Raw genomic sequence first — 6,190 nt, 5'->3', positions numbered from 1 at the left:
TATTAGTCACCATCTTCTTCACATAGTGTCTGAGAGTAGGAGCAATCTTCACAGCATCAACCAAAGGAATCTCAATCACAAGTTTCTCCATCAAAGTCTTGCATCTGGCATCATCTATCTCCTGCTTGGACTTCCTAGGACTCCTTGGGTAAGGAACCTTAGGTTTGTAAACCATTTCCTCAGCAGATTTCGGACTTTGAGCAATATCAGCTTTGCTCTGCAATTGGTGACGTGCGACACTGGTTGTGGTGTCGCTCGACACCGGCTCTGTAACTTCGAAATTTTCTTCAGATTCGCCCAACTCCACGATTTCATCCTCAGAAACACCCTTTTTCAGCACAGGAGTCAACTTTTTACCACTTCTTAACGAGATGGCACTGCAGTAATGCCTAGGATTGGTATCAGTCTTCCCAGGAAGGAATTTTTCTTGCCTTTTTACAGACTCTGCAGTCTGAGCAACCTGAGTATCAAGCTTCTTGACATGAGTGTTCAGAATTTCAATTTTTCCATTCAGATCCAGATATAGAGCATCAATCTTCCCATTGAAATCCACAGTCATCTTCTGCTGACCTTCCAAGATCTGTTCCAGCATAGACTTCACCTCATTATCTGGAGTTTGAGTAGGAGGAGAACCATAGTTCCTTGAAAAACTGTTGTTGGAGTAGGATGTCTGGTACTGAGGTTTGGAGCTGTAACCAGAAGAGTTCTGATTAGCTGTGAAGGTACTCCTCTGATTATTTCCGTTGTAATTCGTGTTCCCTTGCCCAGAACCAAATCTCTGATTGTGAAATCCAGCTCCATTGATGAAGTTAACATCCTCTTCCTCAAAAGCTTCATCTGGTCCGAAATTCTGAACTTCTGCAGGGTATCTGACAGATTTCTTACCCACAAGAAGACTATGCACAGAGTCAAGCTTAGCCTTCACCTCAGCAATTTGCGATCCATCCATGTTCCCAGCCTGCTTCCTTCGCTGATAGTCTACATTCTTGGTACTATTGCTAGATGCCAAATTTTCGATGAGCTCAACAGCTTCGTCTGGGTATCTGGTGTTGAAGTTCCCATTGCTTGCAGCATCAAGAGCCATCTGATATCTCCAATCAACACCTCTGAAGAAAATATCCAACAGCTGAACATCACTGAAACCATGATGAGGGCAATCTCGCTGGTACGACTTGAATCTCACCCAAGCAGCTTTGAACGCTTCAGTTGGTTCTTGAGAAAAAGTTGAAATTTTCGTCCTCAACTCCTCAGATCTAGCATCATCGAAGAAGTTGTGCAGGAAAGCATTCCTGGTCTCTTCCCAAGTAGTGAGTGATCCTGGCTCCAACTGCTTCAACCAGTTAGCTGCTTCTCCAGCAAGAGAGTAAGGAAACAGCTTGTAGAGGAGGAAATCATTGGACACTCCATTGTATTTGATGCTGGTGACCAAGTCCTCAAACCTCTCGATGTGATCCATAGGGTGCTCATGAGAGTGGCCATGGAAAGGATGCTGACCCACAAGAGTGTAATACACAGGCTTGAGCTCAAAATCATTCCTCTGAAACGCAGGAGCGCGAATCGCAGACCGATTTACATAGAATTGCTCAGGCCTGTTGTAGTCACCCAGCGTCCTGATGATGTTACCCGGTCCATCAAGTCGCTGACCTCTCTCATTGCACACATGACCCTCTTGGTCTCTCCAGACTCCTGCATCATCACGAATCAATGCCAATGCGTTCTCCATCTTTGATAGTTTCTGAGACAAAGAGAAAGAACAATGTAAGTAACAAAGCAAAAATAAAATTAAGAAAAACAACGGGTGTCGCGCGACACCAATGCTGGTGTCGCTCGACACTAAGAAAAACTTAGTCGAAACTCAAGAACTAAAGTTTAATGGCGAAAATCAAGTCCCCGGCAACGGCGCCAAAACTTGATATGCTCAAAGTTTAATCCCTAAGCTACTCTGCAAGAGCACAGATGTGCAGTTGTAGTATGTAGGGGTCGAACCACAGAGACGAGAGATTCGCTCAATAAACCTATTAGAAATTGAATTACGCTAAGCAGAAATATTGTAAATAAATAACAATGCAACAGAATTAGACTAAGCAGCAATAAAAACGGTTTGTAAGATTCAGATAGATGGAGATTAGGCTTAGGGCGTTTCTCAGGAAATCAATGCATGCAGAACAATCGATTAATCAGGGTTCAGGTTTAAGCACGGTTCTTGAACTCGAATCACAAAATTATAATTAACCAACTTCCGTTGTGAGAATTATCTAAGTTAAAATCCTAGAATTCCAAATTCCTTTGCAAACCCTAAAGATTTAAACCAGCTTTAATGCTCAAGTTCGATATGTTCACAAAGTATCTAAACCAAATTCCTTTGCGAATAGCTACTTTGCTCACCCTAGGTTCTTTCCAGTTATTCAATTACACTTCCGTGTCAATCAATTAACCTAAGATCTAAGTTCTAGGTGGCCAGTCAAGAATTAGCTTTAAGAACAACCTATGGTGAAGAACTAAATAGATTATGAATCCTAACTAAATCAATTAATCAAACATCCAGAGAAAACCTTTATGAGAACCCTAAACCTAACAAGCAAACTACTCAGACATGGAGATTGAAGCAATAAACATGATTGAAAAGCTTGCAGTAAGCAGTAAATAGATTAATAAACAGGGGTTCGAAATCTTCTCTCTCCGGAACAGAGTTTCAGACTTGTCTCCCCAAAATCTCTCTCTAAGAAAATCTAAGGTAATCGTAAAAAGGGAATAAAAACCCTATATATATCTCTAAGACACGTTTTGGGCTTCCTTGGAAACTTTTAGGCCCAACTCCTTCTTCAAATAGGAAACAAAATCACTTTTTCCTTATTTCTTTGACAAGTGTCGCGCGTCACTCTCCATGGTGTCGAGCGTCACTAAAGCACAAAATCCATACTTGACGAATTTGATCCTGATTAAGCTCCAAAGTGCTCCAAAGTCTCCAGTTAAGCTCCAAACGTACCTAGGACCTGTAAAGACTCCAAAAGACTCGAAGGACACTAAAAAGACTCTATAAATAAGACTTATACCATGGTTAAAAACCATAAAAACCATGATATATCAATCACCTTCCCAAACCCCTTCGAATGAATCCGGTTCATCTCCACCAGCATCCCGGATCCAGGTAAGTTCTCTTTGTCCTTACCAATTCGATTATTTATGCATTTTTCTCATCCAATCTCGACTTGTTTCACACTGAGGACAGTGTGATTTAAGTCTGGGGGAGGATTTCATCCATTTCTAACCACTTTTCTTTCATGAGTCTTGCATTATCTACATTTTTTGCATTTTCCTTAAAGTTTTTCAAAATCGGTTTTCAAAACAAAATACGTTTTAAAGGGAATGGTGAACATGAATCAATGATAGTTGACTGTGTGCTTTAGACTGTTCCTAGTGACATGCTCATTCATGATTTAGGACTAGACTAGGCGGTAGCTAAGCACATTTGAAACGAAGTACCCCAGAGGAATTTGAATGATTTCGATTTAGATGAAGGGATACACTAGCTCTGTTTTATTTGGACTTAATTTGGACTTAATTTTCTCATTGAAGCATTAGACCAGGGAAACGAATCATATATTCAGGACTCCTTTATCCTTTTACCACTCTCTGTTGATCCTGAATAGCTAGTTTATCTTTAGCTAGTTCCCCACCTTAACCAATCCTCCTTCAAACCACATGCACTCTTGTTTTCTATTGTCTTATATGCTGATAAGTGCAAAAACGTTGGAGAGAAAGAGGAACGACGCAGTTTTCAGTCACCAAGGACAGAGACCTGCGATTTGCCGGAAAAGTTCCCGAAAGGATTCAACACAAGAGAAAGCTCAGCTTGCCTTAGAAAAATCTCAAATTTTGGTACAATCTCGTCCTCTAGTCTCTCTCTCTTTAAAAGGCATTTCCTTTCCAAAAAAAAAAAAAAAAAAATCTGAAAATAAGAAAAGAAAGGAGATAAAAGCCTTAGAGAGTCTAGAGAGGTCGAATTTTAATTCCCAAGGCAACTGGAGTTCGATTTTATGGAGTTTTGGAGATTGTTTTCTGATTCCCGGAAAGAATCTAAGTCTGGGGGAATAGCTGTTTACAACAAAGGAGGAAGGATTATGCAACAACATTTGGCAAGAAGAAGTGACTGAAAACTGTGGTCATCAACAGGTCCTTATCTCTCTTGCGGTTTTGCATATTATCTTGCATCCTCCAGATCTTCAGGTAACCCGAAACACTTTAACTCCACCACTTAAATAGCCCTTTAATGCCAAACGCCGTCTACCCTGGATGATGTCTTTAATGAGAACTCACTATTGAACTTAATGAATGTAGAGAGTTAGTTGACTGAAATCAAGATTTAAATTGTTTAAGTTTTGCATGACGGAAAAAGTGGACTAGTATCTCTTGTGCATTAGTGAGAATTTTCTAGACTAAGTTGTGGATTGATGCACTATCTTTGGTCCTAGTTTAGGAGTTCATGAGATTTGTGCATTCCCTATTTTTGTTTTCACTTAACCAGTTTAGGCTTTTGATTTGTTTGAGGACAAACAAAGGTTTAAGTCTGGGGGAGTTGATAAAACCGTATTTTGACCACTTTTATGGATCGTTTTGAAATACTTTTTCTATGTTTTTAATTGCTTTTAAGTACTTTGATCACGTTTTTCTAGTATTTGTAGTTCCAAGACTCTTTTCAGGAAACTTAGGGAAAAGCTTAACAAAATGGATAGAAAACCAGATTTCAGCTCAGAGTCAAACCGTCAGAAGTTCACCCTGATTGAAGGCCTTCTCACCGTCTGATCCAGCTCAAATTTGGAGACCTTAAAGATGGAAGTATCAGCTTTCCAGTGCACTTTACAGATTGGCAATCCAACGGTTCAATCAAAAGATACGCGAAGAGCAAGATGTCCCGTAAATTAGCTGGTCAGCACTTCCACCCGCGGCCAACAAGCATTTTCCTGCGGTCAGGAGCATCCCGACCGCGGCAAACCACTCATCAACCGCGGTCACACTTGTCCCGACCGCGGCCTTCAACCTCCGAGCCCAAAAAGCCCATTTCTGAAGCCCACATTTGGAGAAACCCTAAGTGACGTCCAGAGAGGTCTTGAGCACTATAAATACATGTCTTAGGAGCCCTAGAAATCGTGTAACCTATCACCACCGAAATATTTACTTCATATTCTTATTGTTTTTGCTTTAGCTTTTAGGGAGAGAGAGATTTGTTCTCTTGAACCCTTATTCTTTCTTTTTCAATTTCGGTTTCTATTCTACTTCTTAATATTATGTCTTTGATTTCGTTCATTATGTCTGACTTTCATTGTTGGGATTAAGGGATTTTCGATGGGGATTTTATGTTCGATGAGGATTCCATGAGCTTTTGAGCCGAATCTTAGAACTTTTTCTTCTGAATTCGTTTTTATTGCATGAGGGTAGCGTCATGAACTACAATCTGATCCAGATGCTTGGCGACACGAAAGTGTTCATCAGGTATCAGATCTATTTTGGGAGAGCAAAACAAACATAGGAGTGGAAACCTACCTATGGACGATTTGTGAATTAGGACGAGTCTTAAACATAATGCATCTCTTCTCTTCCAGGGCCAGAGTGGAAACCTACTGGTCAGGGTTGAGAGAGATAGTTGTCTATGATCACGACAGTGGCGTATTCATACGTCCGTGACTCCAATTCGAAAAGTTTAAGCTAAGATCTTACAAAATTTTCTCTCTAGCAATGTTTTGAATCGTACCCCTGAGAAAACTTCCCTGAAGCCCAACGCTTTCTTCTCCATTGATTTACACCGATTTTCTTTAAAGCTTTAGTTCAATATTGTCTTTCCTTTTTAGTTCATTTTCTTTTAAGCATTAGAATATCCGTTTTTATCATTTTTAGTTATTTTCGTTAAGTTTAGTTATTACGTCATTTAATTTCCGTATTCTCTTTTAATATTTCGTTTTTACATTTTAAACACACTACCAAACCCACACTAAACCGTTTTTGTTCTAGACTTCCTTACTTTAACTTATTTCAAAGGCTTTTTGCAGGAAAAGATCCTCCTTCCATGTGGATTCGATCCCTAAGTACTACAATTGATCAGTTGTGCACTTGCGGCTATTGATTTCAATTAGGGTAAAACTTGACAAACCCTCTCAACACACGACAGCACACATCAAGTGTCGGATTAGGGAAG

General features: G+C 40.0%; 1 non-coding gene across 1 annotated transcript; it reads left to right on the top strand.

The window, feature by feature from the left end:
- Positions 1–1,139: 1,139 nt before the first annotated feature.
- Positions 1,140–1,246, top strand: LOC112090139. The gene has a single exon (XR_002901489.1). It is a non-coding gene; the product is annotated as a small nucleolar RNA R71 (small nucleolar RNA).
- The last annotated feature ends 4,944 nt before the right edge of the window (positions 1,247–6,190 follow it).

The sequence above is a fragment of the Eutrema salsugineum genome, unplaced genomic scaffold, assembly GCF_000478725.1.
Source record: "Eutrema salsugineum unplaced genomic scaffold, Eutsalg1_0 scaffold_11, whole genome shotgun sequence".
NCBI lineage: Eukaryota > Viridiplantae > Streptophyta > Magnoliopsida > Brassicales > Brassicaceae > Eutrema > Eutrema salsugineum.
This window is presented reverse-complemented; position numbering and strand designations above follow the sequence as displayed.